This window comes from Eumetopias jubatus, unplaced genomic scaffold (genome assembly GCF_037043125.1).
Source record: "Eumetopias jubatus isolate StellerSeaLion01/CBP00866 unplaced genomic scaffold, mEumJub1_p1.0 scaffold_10, whole genome shotgun sequence".
Lineage (NCBI taxonomy): Eukaryota > Metazoa > Chordata > Mammalia > Carnivora > Otariidae > Eumetopias > Eumetopias jubatus.
Window position 1 is genome coordinate 22,591,831 of NW_028274816.1, and position 7,606 is coordinate 22,599,436.

Sequence of the window (7,606 nt, forward strand, 5' to 3'; positions counted from 1 at the left end):
TAATACACTAAAACCTACTAAATTATACACTTTAAAAAGATGAATTTTGGGGCGCCTGGGTGGCTCAGTCGGTTAAGCGACTGCCTTCGGCTCAGGTCATGATCCTGGAGTCCCGGGATCGAGTCCCGCATCGGGCTCCCTGCTCGGCAGGGAGTCGGCTTCTCCCTCTGACCCTCCCCCCATCTCATGTGCTCTCTCTCTCTCTCATTCTCTCTCTCTCAAATAAAATAAATTTAAAAAAATCTTTAAAAAAATAAAAGGATGAATTTTGCAGTATGTGGAGTCCATATTTTCCATCTTTTGATCTCTCTCTGCTCATTCCTCTTGCCTTCTTTTAATCCATCTGCCAGTTCACAAATGGTCCCTTTAGCTAAGTTTCATCTTCCGCTGTGTTTTAAAATCCCAGTTATGGTATTTTTCATTTCTAGGAGTTCTGTTTGCTTCTTTCTCAGATCTGTTGGGTCATTCTTTATAGTTTCCTGTTTTTTGCAGATATTTCCAAGCTTGTCTTCTATTTCATTAAACATATTAAATACGGTTGTTTTATAATCTGTGCTTGGCAATTTCATTATCTGAAGGTGTAGGTTTGTGCTGCTATTTGTTGTCTCTTCTGGTTCTTGTTTGTTGTTTCCTTGTGTCCTTTGTTATTTCTGGGTTGTGTACCACCCAGTATACTGGAGAATTTATTAGTGGGTATTTGTTGAGGGCTGGGATGAAGATGCCTTCCCCCAGTGAGAATTTATACATCCTTCTGCGGGGTACCTCAGAGTATTAGCAGTGCAGAAGTACTTTGAACTAAGTTCATGACTTACTGAGGTTGAACTACCGCAATGATGTGAATCTGGGCTGCTACTCTGTGTGAAGGTCAGCTTGTGGCCTAACTTCTCAGGGAGGCCCCTCTTCCCCTTCTTTTGCATTCCCTGGGTCTGAGGCCTTTAGGGTGCCAGCTTAATCTGGGAGGGTCTTCTGATAGATTCCTGACTTGGGACAGGTCCTGAGTTTTGACATTTGTCCACATTGCCCCTCAAGGCCATTAAAGTGGAGAGTCAGATGTGCCTGTATCAGTAAACACAGAACCAGGACTTCAGCATTCTTTACGTCTCTAGGTTTTTGCCTCTCCTTCCATTTTGACCTTATTCCTTTCTCCCTTGTCAGTTCTTCAGTGTTCTCAAGAAGGCATTTTTCATGTTTTCTACAGTATTTTTGGTTATTTTCAGCAACTATATTCCCTAAAACAGAAGTTGGCAGATCTTCTCATGCTATTTGACCGTGAATAGGTCACTTCCCTTCTCAGGGGAGGTGCCTGACCAGCAGCTCCAGTGCTGGGAGCATGCAGGGCCTCTCGGGGAGTCTGGACTATGGCCTCAGTAGTATCTCTGGAAGTGCCCACATCAGGCCTGTGAGGATGTTAGACTGCAGATTGTTTGGGGTGACTTGGCTTACAAGCTGAACCTCTGAGAAAAATTCTCCCCCTGGGTCTGGAAGGCCACTGGTGAGTATCTATTCCCAGAGGAGTTGGCTTGCTGGGGCCAGGAGGCCAGGAGTGTCCATCTCTATCCTGGGAAGCTGGAATAAGGGATTCCCCTGGGGGCTGTTCAGGCTCTTCCTAAAGTCAATTCTGACCTTTCTTCCCTACTCCATTATAGTTCTCCAGCCGGACCACCCCTGCCAACCCAGGGCATAACAGTTCTCCCTAACACCAGAGGGTTTGAATGTGGATTACATTTCCTCCTTAATAAGAACTCCCAAAGCTCAGCTGACACTGCAGTATCCTGTTCCTCAGCCCTTTGGGTGTTGGTAGGGCACCCGCTGTTCCTCCCTGAGCTTAACCTCAGTCATTCCTATCCTTATGGCCCTTACGCCAATTCCCTGGGAGGTGAGGTCTGGCCCAGCAGGCTGGACACGTCCACTCTGACACTGTGCATGACATGGTCCCTGTCCAGAGAGACCTTTCTACATTTCAGTCGGGTGGGGTGGGCAACAGGCTGGAAATTATTGCACTGGCTATGGAGCAGTGCAGGTCTGGAAAAAAGAAAAGTTCTATGATCCTAAATCATTATAGACTACCTTATAGAATGCAACCACTTTCCTATCAAATGCAGCACTTTTTGCCATTTAGCCCATATGCTTGTATACAATAGATAGCTCTTTAAATAAGCTCAAACAGCTTTAAAAAAAAAAGGTGCATGGCCTTACAAAATGGAAGATGAGATTCAAATGCAGATAAAATGTATCAATTAAGGAGCCCTAGTCAGTCCCTGGGCTGCCACAGTTTATACCTTTAGAGAAAACAACCATTCTCCAAAGGTTTGGCTACATCCTAATTATCCAGTGGAGAATTGGTGTGTCTTTGGAGGAAAACATTACTAAGGGCTTATAGCATGAGCTATCTCCAAGAAATTCCCTGCAGAGGCACAGGGAAGAGAATTAGGCCAGTGCCAAACTCAGGCACACATTCTTGTATCAACAGGCAAACATCACTGCATCCTTTTTTTTTTTTTTTTTTTTTTTTAATCTGGGAGTTTCTCTGGGATTCTTTGAATAGCAAAGTTTGTACTTCTTTTAAGGCACTTCTTATCTCATATGTTAAAATATTTCTCTGAGATTTGTTCATGTTGTTTTCTTGGACTGGGCTGCCCTTTCTCCCTTTATCTGCCTGGCAAACCTCTGTTTATTACTCAGAGACTCCTCAAGTGGCCCCTCCCCCCAAAGCCTTCCCTGACCCTTGACACTCCCAGTAGAAAGACCAGCTCATCTAATTCTGCTGGGGAGTGAAACATGAATGAGAATGATATAAACCAGGTGCTATTCCCACTTTGCTCCCGGTACACCTGTTCTGGAACATTCTTTGATCATTTCATAGAGCACTCTGAATTGTGTTTCATGGCATCTGTGCTGTGAGACCTTTACGCTCACCCTCACTTTCCACATTCCCAAGCACCCTCACTGGACCTGGCTTTCAGGCTGTGAGGGTCAGTGAGTGTCTGAGAGCTGGCTGTAAGCCTCTTTCAGGTAAGATATTCATCTCTCTTCCTTGAGATATCTAGTAAAGGGCCTCACATGCGCCAGGTACCCTAAAAATATTTGTGAAATGAACAAAAGGAAGTGAATTACAGACCCTTTGCAATGGAAGATACTGACGTACCAAGAGTCTTAGCAACTTTTTTAAGGTAGAGTGTGTGGGGTTTTTGTTGTTTTTTTTTTTTAGATTAATTCTCCCCTTTATCATTACAGTTAGCTAAAAAATTGCCAGGCAGCCCACAAAAACAGGATTTGCCTTAAGACCAACCCACAGAGTTAGTGGGAGACTAATGGCGCTGGGACCTGCTGGGCTGGGCCACCAGTAGTGTTTAGCTAAGTGTCGAGAGCATTAAGAAGAAAGTCCGGGCTGGAGGTGTAAGGTGTGCAGCCCCAGCTGTGGAACCTCCATGATGTGACTGCACATATCCATCTTCACACATTTGCAGGGTGATCACCACTGAGAGTGTACATAGCTGTAGATGGACGTTCCCGGGGCCCAATACGTGGGCACGGTGACTATGTGGGGGAGTAGTTGGGGAGAGGGCGGTCAGCAGGATACCTGTCAACATGACCAGAATGGTCCCAGCCACCATGCCCATGGTGACACTGTTGCTTCTAGGTGGAGGGATGGAGGGATGGGAGCAACACGCACTGTCACCTGCATGCGGTTGGGCTGCAGCCTCTTGGTGTAGTGGATGACATGAACAGGCGAGGTATACGGGGGCTGTGTGTAGTCCGTGCCTTGCTGTGTGTCAGGACTCTGCTGGGAGTAGGCACTTCGCCTGGGGTCCACAGCGGTCTGGTAGGGGTTGGGGGAGGAGGAGTATGGTGGCACTGCCCCAGTGGTGGGGGGACAGGATACTTTGTAAGGTGTGCCAGAAGTGTAGCCTGTTTGGGAGCTGCAGCTGCGTAACCTATGGGGAAACCAGTTGGATTACCATTTCCTTTGGCATTTGCATAGTGAACCCCCAGAAAAAGCAGGAAAATAAACAGGATTCACGATTTCAGGAACTGCCCACGCCTTCTGGTCCGCACCCAGCTCCACCTCCCTCAGGCCTCCAGTGGCCCGGTCAGCCCCACCAGACAAAGCACAGCCAGGGTTCCTCCCGTGGGCACTGCCAGGCCGTACCCTGCCCAGGCGCCAAGCGACCCTGAGCTGCAGGCCTGACCTTGGTGCCACCCCTAGAGTGTGGGGGCCCTAGAATGAGTTTGTAGGATTTCACTTTGGGATGCTAGCTTGAGAAATTTTCAAGCGACGTGACATTAGAAGGCCCCTCTCCAAGAGAGGTGCCACAGGATACCTTCTAGGAGAGACTGACCTTTAATAAGCCTTTCGTGGAAAACCAGTTACTAAACCAGCTTGGAGGGAACCCGAGAGCAAGCGGCTCATGGCTGGTTCTGCCCCAGAATAAATAATGGGATCAGCCCCAGTGGTGTCACTTACATTTTGAAAGAAATATTTCATTTATAATCATCTGCCTGTAGCATCAGAAAATAGTTTGATGGTCATTGGACAAATGATGCGTTTGTGCCTTGGCTCCAGGCTTGTTCCCCCCAGGCAGAGCCTCTGGCTCTTGGCTGCCCTTCCTTGCCAGTATGCTCCAGTGGTGCAGGGACTTTCAGCCCCTGGCACACACATATGTCTTTAGTTCCCAACCTAGAAGCTTGTGGGGCATCATTTCTGGGCATTTATCCTCCCACATTTGATCCCTGAAGAATGATCTCCCCTGGGCCTCCTGTACTTGGCCTTGGCACTGTTCCCTGATTGATCAGGCAGAGTGGGAGCTCTCTTCCGCCTGAGTGGCCCAGCTCCCGACATAAACACCAGTTCATCTTAGGCTACAGCTGAATGGCAATGCCAAGACTGCAGGGCTAGGTGGAGAAAATGTCACCCCTACACAGTCATCCAGCCAGGGCCCTGCTTAGGACCCCTGAATCCATGGAGGAGGAAGAGGCCAGGACTGCTGGGCAGTTACCCAAGGCATCAGGAGCTCATGGGTTCCCTTTGCAGTGGTTCTCTCTCACTGTGTCCAGGAACCACTGCAGGGTCTGCTGTCCATTCCACCTCTCCAAGCTGCTAACTGCAGGTGTAGTCTCAGAGGCCATTTTTCACCAGATGTGGGGAATGCAGACAAACAAACAGATGTTGGAATTTCCTGATGAGTGTTGTAGCAGAGGCCTCAGCACCTCTGTGCCAAAGCTCCTTATGTGGGGAAGCAGGGGGCCCACCTTACCGAACCCCACCCACCTGAGGATCTAGCTGAATCCTGATCGGTGCAGACTCTTCTCTTCCCAGGGGAGCTGGGAAAGGGGAAGGCTATGCCTTCTGCCCTCTTCCCGGCTCTTCCCACCTCTTAGCTCCTGTTCTGAACCTCTTATATCCCACCCCATGCTGACCCGCCCCACCTTCTTGGGCATATTGAATTCACTGAATAAAGCTTCATAGATGCCCATGGGCCTGACACAGACAGGACAGGGATGGATGTGACACTGTCCTTAGCCTCAAGGAGCCCACAGTCTGCCGGGACAAGCAGATGCTAACAGCAAATTGGGCACTTGGCTGTGGAGCACAGAGGAAGATGCTGTTCACAGGGACCTGCTAGGGTTGGGAAGGCTTCTGTGGAGAGGGCATTACTGAGCACGACCTTGACAATAGAGTAGGAGTTCTCTGGGTGGTTGAGGCAGGAGACAGCCCTGCCAGTGGAGGGGACAGCATGCACAAGTGTAAAATAGCATGGCACATTCCGGGAACCATGACTGGTGGATTGCCACACAAGAGAGATACAAGAGATGAGGCTGGAGAGGGTGACCAGACTACTAGAAAGGCCTTGCAGACCGAGTTGGGTGCTCACTGTATTCTGAGGGCAACAGAAGACTGCAGTGAGGGTACAAGGAGACTCTGCCCTTTCTCCTTCTTTTTTTAAAAAAAGCTTTATTAAGTTATAATTAATATATATACACTTTACTAAGTTGTATATAATATTCATTAAGTACTATATAATATATATAAACTGAACGTACTTAAAGTGTACAATGTGATGAGTTGTTTTTTTTCTTAAGATTTTATTTATTTATTTGACAGAGAGAGAGAGACAGTGAGAGAGGGAACACAAGCAGGGGGAGTGGGAGAGGGAGAAGCAGGCTTCCCGCTGAGCAGGGAGCCCAATGTGGGGCTCGATCCCAGGACCCTGGGATCATGACCTGAGCCGAAGGCAGACACCCAACGACTGAGCCACCCAGTCTCACCAATGTGGTGAGTTTTAACATATGTATACACCTGTGATACCATCACCACAATCCAGATAATGAATATATCCATCACTCCCAAAAGTTTCCTCATGTCCCTTTGTCGTCTCCCTCATCCCCACTACCTCTAGGCAACCCCCCATCTGCTGCCCTGTCAGTACAGCTTAGTTTGCACTGCCTGAATTTTACATAAATGAACTCATTCAGTATGTAATATTTTCGTTTGTTCTTCTTATCACTCGGCATAATTGTTTTTGAGATCCATCCATGTTGTTGTATATATTAACAGGTAATTCCTTTTCATTGCTAAGTATTAGTCTTTTGTATGGATAGACAATTTGTCTATCTTCAGCTATTGATGGGCATTTAGGTTGTTTCCAGTTCTGGCCTACTACACATTAAGCTGCCATGGATGGGGCGCCTGGGTGGCTCAATGGTTAAGCGACTGCATTCGGCTCAGGTCATGATCCTGGAGTCCCGGGATCGAGTCCCACATCGGACTCCCTGCTCGGCAGGGAGTCTGCTTCTCCCTCTGACCCTCTTCCCTCTCGTGCTCTCTATCTCTCATTCTCTCTCTCTCTCAAATAAATAAATAAAATCTTTAAAAAAAAAAAGCTGCCATGGGCGTTTGTGTGGATATGTGCTTTTATTTCTCTCGGGTAACTATCTAGGAATGCAATGGTCATGTCATATGACAGATGTATGTTTAACTTTTAAAGAAATTGCCACACTGTTTCCTAAGTGGCTGTTTGATTTTGCAGTCCTATCTCAGACATACCTTCTTCTGACTGGCTACAAACTGCAGGATGAACCTTCAGAACTGAGTCTCCATGTGCGTTTGCCCAGCTTGTGACTACACCTGAAGGCTTGAGACATGTACTCCTTGGGACCAGGAAAGGGAAGGAGGGTATCCTGGGATTCTTTCCTAAAGATGATGTCAGAGACTTGGCATCATTTCGAGAGGCTTGTTTGTCATCGATACTGCCTCAGGAGCTGGGGGAATTGAGTAGCACCGAAGAATAATGAACTAAGGGCACCTCTAGCTCAGAACTTGAGAAAATCCCTTTGGACCTAATGAGGCCACAATCCCACAGATTAAAGCCCAAATTCCACAGAAATGAATTTTTGTGTAAATAAATGATTTCAGAAGCTTATGTGGGGGCACCAGCCAGCTGTGGGAATGGCTGTGGTCTCTGATTCAGAGCCCTGTTCCGGAGAAGTGGCATCCTGGCCAGATGGTCAGGAGGAACCATAGAACCAAGGGCTCCAGAGCCCCGGGGACCCCCCAGGTGAAGGTTGCTAATCTAGGTACATTCTCCACAGGTCAGAGCTATGGAGC

General features: G+C 47.8%; 1 pseudogene; it reads right to left on the reverse strand.

Annotated features, from left to right (window-relative positions):
* Positions 1-3,472: 3,472 nt before the first annotated feature.
* LOC114198967 (myelin-associated neurite-outgrowth inhibitor pseudogene) lies at positions 3,473-5,475 on the reverse strand (annotated as a pseudogene).
* Between the last annotated feature and the right edge of the window lie 2,131 nt (positions 5,476-7,606).